At 40.5% G+C, this 10,090-nt stretch overlaps 1 long non-coding RNA gene across 1 annotated transcript in view; it reads right to left on the reverse strand.

The window, feature by feature from the left end:
• Positions 1 to 238: 238 nt before the first annotated feature.
• The window catches only part of LOC143511749 (uncharacterized), a 20,989-nt gene continuing 11,137 nt past the window's right edge, over positions 239 to 10,090 (reverse strand). Inside the window, exon 6 of the long non-coding RNA XR_013130248.1 lies at positions 239 to 1,893. This is a non-coding gene — a long non-coding RNA (uncharacterized LOC143511749). The remainder of the gene's footprint in view (positions 1,894 to 10,090) is intronic.

A 10,090-nucleotide genomic window follows, 5' to 3' on the forward strand; every position in this document is an offset into this window, starting at 1 on the left:
ATCAACCTGGACAAGGATACCCAGATCAAATATTTGGTTTGCACTGTCTAATGGAGTAGTTTTTATTTTTAATCAGTATTTAGATTTCTTGAAGAAAAACTATGACAAAACAAACAATGGAAGATGTTGATGACAAATGCAGTCACCATAACTTAATGTCACACCCCCCCCCCCCCCCCCCCCCCCCCCCCCCCCCCCCCCCCCGTCAACAACTTTCGTTCGGGGGGCGCCGATAGTATGTTTGCATACACCTCAGAAAGTAGCCTTCAGTTCACTTATTCAGTTCTTCATGAAAACAACTATTTTGTTATACATCACTTATGCCTCAGTCTTTTTCTCAAAATGTCACCCTCAGTTGTTGTATATATTTTATAATAGGTCCCAAACGCATAGGCTTCCGTAAACCTCAGCTCTATTCCCATTGTCACTGTGGGAATATTCTTCATTGTGTCCTTATACATACTCAAAAAAAATTTTTTTTGGTTCAGATTAATTGAAATATGGAAAGTATTTCCACACAACTTAGTCACTTTCTATAAGCGTAAGGCAGTTTGGTTAATCCAACATAATTTACTTCAGTTGGTTAAACTTAATATGTTCTCACAATTCCAAATCAAATCTTTAAGGTTGTTTGAACATGATTTAGTAATGTTGATGTAACTGATTTTGCTTATGTTGTGTAAAGTTGTTCTAAACCTAATGTGACATGATAATTTAATTTATTTTACTCATGTTCGTTCAACTTAGTTTACTAAAAGTGATGCATTAAATTGTGTTGGTTTAACATATTAAATTATGTTAGTCCAACTTATTGTTTCAAAATTGTTGCAATAAATTTTGTTGATTTTACTTATTTTACTTACAGTAATCTAACTTATTGTACTAAAGTTGCTGCAGTAAATTGTGTTGATTTGACTTATTTTAGTTACATTGGGGCTGCATGGTGGCGCCGCAGGTAGTAAGTTGCACAGCACCAGAGATGGTGGGTTCGATTCCCACCTCTGGGCTCTGTCTGTGAGGAGTTTGTGTGTTCTCCCTGTGTCTGTGTGGGTTTCCACCGGGTTCTCTGGTTTTCTCCCACTTCTATTCAAAACATAATTACTCAGTACAATGCAATAGATCAAAATGAATAGAAACATGACAGAAACTGAGAAGAAACATGAAAGAAGAAACAAGTTGCTTGTCAAACGTGTTTGTAGTTCTTAAAATGTTTAACAACTTAACAGTGATTCTCAAATAATGAGATCTAAAAATTAATACGTATAAGCATGCATACACATACAACTGGTGAACCGATAGGGTTAGGCATGCACAAGGATCCCACAGAAGAGCTACTCTAGCACAAACTGCTGCTGGATATGATCAAAGATGTCAGAACACTAAAGTGCAACATACTGCTTTTTTATCTCTTAATAAATGAAGCGTTGACCATTGGATAGATATTTTCAAATAATGAGGCGAACAATATATATCTATGTATATCTATGACAAAGAAAAGCTCAACATGAAAATCTCAAAAGAAACAGAATCCACCAAAAGTCTCATCACAGCATGTGTGGTCATTTTCAATCACACAATTCACATAAAAGCTTTGTTTTGAGTGCTTGCACTTTGACTGATAGTCTGTTAGTGTCTAGTTCCATGAAGTTTTTGAAGAGCTTCGAATGTGTATCGGAGATCTTTTGGGTAGCTCAGGTTGAGGCAATATATAAAACCCAACAACATTGCCACTGCAAATGCCACACCACGCAACTCAATTAGCACCTTCACCCCTTCTAAGATGATCCCGATGTCCTCAGGGTCATCTGTGGTCTCTGCATCGTCATGTCTCACAACATAGATTCCAAGTACCATCTCTGACATCTCTTTCTGGCAGTCTTTTCCATCAATGTCCTGCGGCAAAACATTACAATATTACCACATGACTTCAAACTCTTAAAGGGAACCCAACTAAGACCCAACACTTCCTATCACAGTTATATGTACTGGTTTTGAATCTGGATTATATTAACAAACCAACTGCTATTTTAAATTAAATCTGCTTAACAGATTCAGAATTTACAATCAGTTTAGTCATAACAATCTGTTTCATCTCTATTTCATTACACACAGGGAATTCATATTCCCTGAAACACATATTCTGTTTGGCTGATAAAAAGGATAAATGGAATCACAAAAACCATGAGATATGGCAAGAAAATCAAACATTAAGATAACACTACAAAACTAATAATAAATAAAATATACCTTGTACTCCTTAATCAGATTGCAGGGGTCTTCATTCAGGTAGACACATAAACTCACAATAAACTTGATTTGTTTTCTTAGTTCAAACAAATGTCAATTCTCTGTTTTTTGAGTGCACAAAGTCTACTGCAGTGACTCACATCTGGTGTGAAATAGCAAGTGTCTAGCAAAACGTCATAGCTCTAGTGTACATGGGGTCTACAGTGCAGTAGAGTACTTAATGTATGTAGACTCATTTGTGTATGTCATGCGGTCAAAGAGATTAAAGTTTTTGACGACTGCTAACGTGCATTTGTCCAATCTGTAATAACATTTTCAAAACTCTAAACACACTGAACACAACATCAGTCTTCAGTGGCTATACTATTAGTTCAATTCATGTTGTTATGGCACAAAATGCAGTCATTTTACATGTTTTTATAATGCATAAATTTTTTATACACACAAGGTTATCCAGTAACAAAATTCTGGATCATTTTTGCCTTATTTACAATTGCTTGCACACAGCATGTCAAAAATGAAAACCTAAGGTTCAAAACCTTAAATACTGTATAAACTGCAAAGTTCTGCAAAAACAAAGGCAGCTGAAAAGCTATTACTGTAATACATATTTTTTGCACATATAGATCAATGAAATAATATGAAGTACAGTAATGTACCGGGTCAGAGAGGAGCAAATATAACAATTTGTCCTGCAATCTCAAGTGCTGGTTTGGTCCTTCACAAATGCCAGAATGGTCCCTATAACAGAGACTTCCTTCTTTTGTTTTTGAATGAACTCTACCAACAACTGGTTCCTGAAGCAGAAATGGAACAGGTGGGAGGAAACATGAGGACATTTGTGATGGGACAATGTAGCATTTTGTTATTCTCATGTCATCACAAACTGGTTTATAGACCATCCAAGAGTGATGTCCCTTTTCCTCCCGCCCATCTCGCCTTTCCTCAACCCCACTAACTTTTTTCAGTCTGGAGGTGGAAGGTGTATGATCATCGGCCCCATGACCAAATGTCCCTCCTGGATGTAATGGATCCTGGCTGCAGAGACATTTCAGCTGAAGACTGCCAGGGGTGAATAAGACATACCAAGCTTTTCTATCTCAGGTGCATGGCTAGGGCCAACATCAGATGTAATGAGATGTAATGAAAACGTGGCCAACTGCTGAAGACCACTTACATTACACATAACAAGATGGTTCAGTTTTGTATTCTGTTTTTTCCCCCTTATGTGGCTTTATTTGTATATGTGTATTTTTACACATATGGGACCATGGCTAATTATGTTTACAATTCAGGGCCGGCGCCAGAACATATACAGTGAGGGGGCGTCAGAAAATTTCGGGGGGGCGAACGTAAGTTGTTGAGCGGGTGGGGGGGTGCGTGTAACGATTGTCGAGCGGCGAGGGGGCACCATGTAGCGATTGTTGTAAAATAAATGGGTCTTATTTTTTACATTGAGGGGGCGGGACACCTCGCCTGAGGGGGCGACGCCCCCATTCGCCTCCCCGTGGCGCCGGCCCTGTTACAATTACTGTGATTATTTTTTGGGTTAGGCCACAATTTACAGTAATGTCCCTAATACAGTAAAATATACCCTTTACTGCAAAACTGTTACTGACTCCTTTTTTGTCTAATCTACATTCCATATAGTACCTAACAGTAAATATCACTCATTGTGTAGACAGTATGTTGCCAAAAATGCACACATTTGAAAAAAAAGTCCAAATGAAGCGGATTACAGTAACAATGAACTGACTAAGAAAACAACAGATGTTACTGTAAAATATCTGTTGTTTGCTGGGAGAGAGAGTAAAATATTACATGTAATGGTGTTTCTGTACTGCCATCAAAAGTTAGTTTTTTTACAGTGGTTGTGCAGTGATTGACTATGTTAATCTCGAATACAGAATCTGTGCTAGTGTTTGAAAGAATGATTGGATATTGAACCAGGTTTGCTGTGTTTTAACAAAGTTGGTGTATAAAGAGAAAACTTTGTTTGCATTGTGAAATGCAGAGTTGTTACAGTATTTATTTAAGAAAATGCACTTTTGAACACGATATTAACTATTTGGCTATTTGTGTGAGGTCAATGTGTTGCTGTGTTTAGAGTTTTGACAATGTATCACAAGTATTGGGAAATGCATGTTAGCAGTCGTCAAAAACTGTAAGTTACTCAATGACTTATTTGACTTGGGTGTGAACATACAATATACTGTATATTGTTTATTGTATATGTATGACTTTATGTTGTAGGTTTATGTGTTTGTGTGTGTTTACGTGTGTATATGTTTATGTATGTGTGTGTTTATGTGTTCATGTGTTTATTGTGTGTTTATGTGTGTGTGTTTACGTGTGTATGTGTTTATGTGTGAATGTGTTTGTGTTCCTATGTTTTTGTTTATTTTCATATAAACAATGTTTAAATAAACACTGCATTCAGCAGATCATCACACAGCCAATAGGTGTCATTATCAAACAATGGGCTTATGCAACGCAGTTTATGTCAACATACCAGGAGGGCTCATCTTCCTGCTCCAGACCATAGGCAGGGAAACAGCAGGTGTATTACATAAAGAGTCTGTTTTGGTGAAAGGGGTTTTGATTCAGCATGGAGTGTGAGACAAGGCTGATTCTATTTCCTGTAAACTAGCAATGACTGAATCCAGAAATGTCTCCGCCCCAGGGACGTAAAATAGGAAGGTTTCACCCAAAGGAGTCATTCCTTTAACCTGGTGTAACAGAACCCTGTGTACATAACCCAAATTACCACCTTTGACCTCAATGGAAATCACAGTACAATGCCAGGTGTAATGCTATTGTCAGACCCCTATTCAATCTGTGTGTGTGTGTGTGTGTGTGTGTGTGTGTGTGTGTGTGTGTGTGTGTGTTTGTGTGTGTTAGACATCTGAGAACAGGAGAGTGTGTCAGTGTATATTAGAGATCCAAGAGTAGGTGTGTGTGTCTGAGTATTAGACATCTGAGAGCAGGTGTGTGTGAGTGTGTGTGTAGAGGGGGTTTGGGTTTCTTTGGCAGGAATTATGGGAGTCCAGATTACAACAAGGGACATTCTGACCAAAGAGAAGTGAAATATATGAAGAGTGGCACATAATTGGAGTGATACATAATTGGAGTGGAAGATAATTAGAGTGGTAGATAAATAGAGTGACACACAATTAGAGTGATAGACCATTGGAGTGATACATAATTGGAGTGGTAGACAACTGAAGTGATTCATAATTGGCTAATTGCAGCTGAAGGTACTTATGTCCCAGAACCGCTAATGAACATTTACCCACCAATCACTGCACATTATTTTATGTGCTGATAAATTGCCTTGATAGGCTCATAAATTGTGTTAATGCAATCAGGGGGGCCTCTAGTAACTCACTCCAACTAAATGCTACAAAAACCGAGGCAATGATAACTGCACCTGACAGAGTCACTCCTGCTATTGTCATGGGCCTGGGCCCACTCTCCACTGCAGTGCGCCCCACTTAACGAAATCTGGGTGTTTTATCTGATAAATCCCTTATGTTTGACTCTCACATTAACCTGTTGGTCAAGTCTAGTTTTTATCATTTAAGGAACATCAGCAAACTGAGGCGAGTGGTCTCCCTTAAGGAGCTGGAGATGCTGGTGCAAGCTTTTATTCGAGACTCGACTACTGTAACTCTCTATTTACATCTATTATTGTCCATCCTCGGGGACGCCTACAGGCTCTTCAAAACGCGGCAGTGAGGCTGCTCACCAAGTGTGGGAGACGTTCTCATACCTCACCACTGTTATTTGCACTTCATTGGCTGCAAGTGGAACAGAGAGTTCATTTTAGGATTCTTTTACTTGCTTTTAAATCTTTAAGGGGTCAGGCGTCATGCTACCTTAGTGACCGCCTACACTGTTATAACTCCTACACTGCTATACTGTAAGCCAACCTCTTGATTGTTCCACGCACCCGGCTTAAAACACAAGGTGATCGGGCCTTCGAGGTCATTGCACCCAAACTCTGGAACACACTCCCTATGGTCCCTATGGTCTGTGGAATCTTTTAAAAAACAACTAAAGACGCACCTTGAAGCAGGCATTCAATTAATTGGTATTACAGTATATATTGTGCTAATTTTGTGCAACTTGCTCACGTATTCTATATAATTTTATGTACCTTTCTATCCTATGTATTTATACATTTCCTCCATTGTAAAGGAGTTTGTCTGTGAAAAGTGCTATATAAATAAACTTTACTTTACTTACTTACTTTACATCTGGAGAAAAGGGAGACACAGAGGTGAGGGGACATATGGAGGTGAGATGGACATACGGAGGTGAGGAGGGCATATAGAGATGAGGGGGACACAGGTGAGTGGGACATACAGAGGTAAGGGGGACATACAGAGATGAGGGGGACACAGAGGTGAGTGGGACATACGGAGGTGAGGGGGGAAAGGAGCCCAAATGACATGACATCACTCTAATCCTGAGGGAGACATTCCTGTGGACCTTTACAGTGAGGAAAATAAGTATTTGAACACCCTGCAACTTTGCAAGTTCTCCCACTTAGAAATCATGGAGGGCTTTGAAATTTTCATCTTAGGTGCAGGTCCACTGTGAGAGACATAATCTTAAAAAAAAAGTATGATTTGTCAATAATTTATTTGTTTTACTACTGCAGATAAGTATTTGAACACATGTGAAAATCAATGTTTTAATATTTGTTACAGTAGCAATTAAAGAGGTCAAACATTTCCTGTAGTTTTTCACCAGGTTTGCACACACTGCAGCAGGGATTATGATCCATTCCTCCACACAAATCTTCTCAAGATAAGCCAGGTTCCCTTCAAAGATTTTCTATAGGGTTTAGATCTGGAGACTGGCAAGCCCACTCCAGAACCTTGAAATGCTTCTTACAGAGCCACTCCTTGGTTATCCTGGCTGTGTGCTTTGGGTCATTGTCAAGACTCAGCCACGACCCATCTTCAATGCTCTAACTGAGGGAAGGAGGTTGTTCCCCAAAATCTCACAATACATGGCCCCAGTCATCCTCTCCGTAATAGTTGTCCTGACCCATGTGCAGAAAAACACCCCCAAAGCATGATGCTTCCTCCCCCATGCTTCACAGTAGGAATGGAGTTTTTGGGATGGTACTCATCATTCTTTGTCCTCCAAACACGGCGAGTGGAAGTAAGACCAAATTCTATTTTGGTCTCATCTGACCACAGAACTTTCTCTCATGAGAAACGCTAAATCTGCTTATAACTCCACCAACATCAGAGACTGTCATGGCAATCCCAAAGCGCTATTTTCCACAGTTAACAAGCTTTTAAGGCCTGCTAATAACTTTGCCCTTACTCCATCATCAATGCTGTGTAGCAAATTCATGACATTTTTTGAAGAGAAAATTAGGAACATTCATGCTGACATAGCCCTCACAAACTCCTCTTCTGACCCTGTTCAACAAAGTCCCCCAGTCAGCTGTTGCTTTTCAACTTTTACTCCAGTGGATACCACCACAGTAGTGATGTACATCAAGTCCGCAAAACCAACCTGTGTTTTGGATCCTCTGCCTACATGCCTGGTTAAAGAGTGTCTGCCCTCACTCTGTCCTCTCTTCACCAGGACTATTAATTCCCTCGCCTCTGGCATTGTTCCCCCTTCACTGAAATTGGCTGCCATCACCAGCCCGGGAGTTTTATGCCCAAATCCGGCCCAAAATTATTTTCCCTCCCAATCGGCCCAAACTAGAGATTAACATGAACCGGCCCATCGGGAATCCTCCCGAATCTCCCGATTAGCCACTCCGGCTCTGGTTGCCACTCAATTAAAGGACTATTTATCATCTAATAATCTATTTGAGCAGATCCAGTCTGGGTTCAGGAGTAACCACAGCACCGCAACTGCTTTAGTCCGAGTGATGAACGATCCTCTATTAGCAGCTGATTCTGGACTAGTTCTACTCGACCTCACCGCAGCATTCGACACAGTTTGCCACTCTACATTGCTGACCCGGCTGAAACTCTGGACTGGACTATCTGATACGGTGCTATCATGGATTGAGTCATACCTCTCTGACCACCAGCAGTTTGTTTCCCTCAGTGGCTTTAGATCCACCTACTCTGCTGTAACGTCTGGAGTACCTCAAGGCTCGGGCCTTGGCCCTTTTCTTTTTATAATCTACCTCCTCCCCCTTGGTAATATCATTCGACAGCACGGCCTCCAGTTCCACTGCTATGCTGACGACACTCAAATTTATGTCTGCTCCAAGCCCTCTGATCTACAACCTCCTGGATCATTGCTCAGCTGTCTCCATGATGTCAATTTCTGGATGGCAAATAACTTTCTCAACCTAAATAATAGCAAGTCTGAGGCCATTCTCATTGCCTCCTCACCCACTATTCGGAAACTCGTTCAACCGTCCATCTCAATTCCTGGATTCGTCACAACCACATCACCTACTGTTCGTAATCTGGGTGTTATCTTGGACTCAGCTCTCACAATGGAAGCCAATATCAATAACATTACTAAAACTGCTTTCTTCCATCTAAGAAACATCGCTAAACTCTGCCCTTCACTCACTGACTCTGCGGCTGAAACTCTTGTTCATGCTTTTGTTACGAGTCGACTGGACTACTGCAATGCTCTGCTGGCCGGACTGCCAGCCAGTAAAATCAAGAAGCTCCAGCATGTGCAGAATTCTGCTGCCAGGGTCCTGACACGGTCTAAAGCATCTGAGCACATCACCCCAAAACTGATATCACTTCACTGGCTACCCATCCAATACCGCATTGAGTACAAGACATTACTCTTGGTCTTCCGTTCACTACAAAACGTGGCCCCCCCTTACCTGTCCTCGCTAGTTTCACGATATTGCCCTGCACGTTCTCTCCGTTCCGCTGATGCTCACCTCTTGGTTGTTCCTCCAGTCCGGCTACAAGGGTTCAGTGAACGAGCCTTCAGCGTTGTTGGCCCAAAGCTTTGGAACTCGCTACCCATTTCCCTGCGTTCCTGCACATCACTCAAGACTTTCAAATCTGAACTGAAAACACACCTGCTTCGGACTGCTTTTAATATCTCTTAATTGTTTTATATTATTTTCTGCTGTACCTGACCTTTTCTCCCATTTTATCTGTACAGTGTCCTTGGGTGTTATGAAAGGCGCTTTAAATAAAATGTATTATTATTATTATTATTATTATTATTATTATTATGACTCTGGATGATCCAAATGGTCATGGGTGAACTTAAGACGGGCCTGGACATGTGCTGATTTTAGCAGGGGAACCTTCAATGCCATGCAGTATATTCAAATACTTATTTGCAGCAGTAACACAAATAATTTATTGACAAATCATGCATTGTGACTTCCGCACAGTGGACCTGCACCTAAGATGTAAATTTCAGACCCCTCCATGATTTCTAAGTGGGAAAACTTGCAAAGTCACAGGGTGTTCAAATACTTATTTTCCTCACTATATAAGAGTGTTTGAATTCTATTTTTTTGTAGTTTACTGGTGATTTTTTACTGTTGATATTTGTCTGTTTTCAGCAGAAGAAGCTGGACAGACTGGAGCAGAAAATACATAAGATGAACAAGTCCATGTGATGTAATCCAGCGTCTGCCAACCGCTCAAAACGCAGACTCATTGTGTCATAATGAAACAAAATTGTTGCCTTGTGTGTGTGTTTGTGCACATGTCGGCATCTGAGTGTGCAGAGTAGAACTATTGTCCTATTGTGTCCAAATAAAAAAATAATTATTATTGTTAAGATTAGATCAGGCACCTGATATCACACACTGTGAAACAAGAAACGAATGTGGGTGTGTGTGTGCGTGTATGGGGGGGGGTGTGAG

The sequence above is a fragment of the Brachyhypopomus gauderio genome, chromosome 1 (assembly GCF_052324685.1).
Source record: "Brachyhypopomus gauderio isolate BG-103 chromosome 1, BGAUD_0.2, whole genome shotgun sequence".
NCBI classification, from domain to species: Eukaryota; Metazoa; Chordata; class Actinopteri; order Gymnotiformes; family Hypopomidae; genus Brachyhypopomus; species Brachyhypopomus gauderio.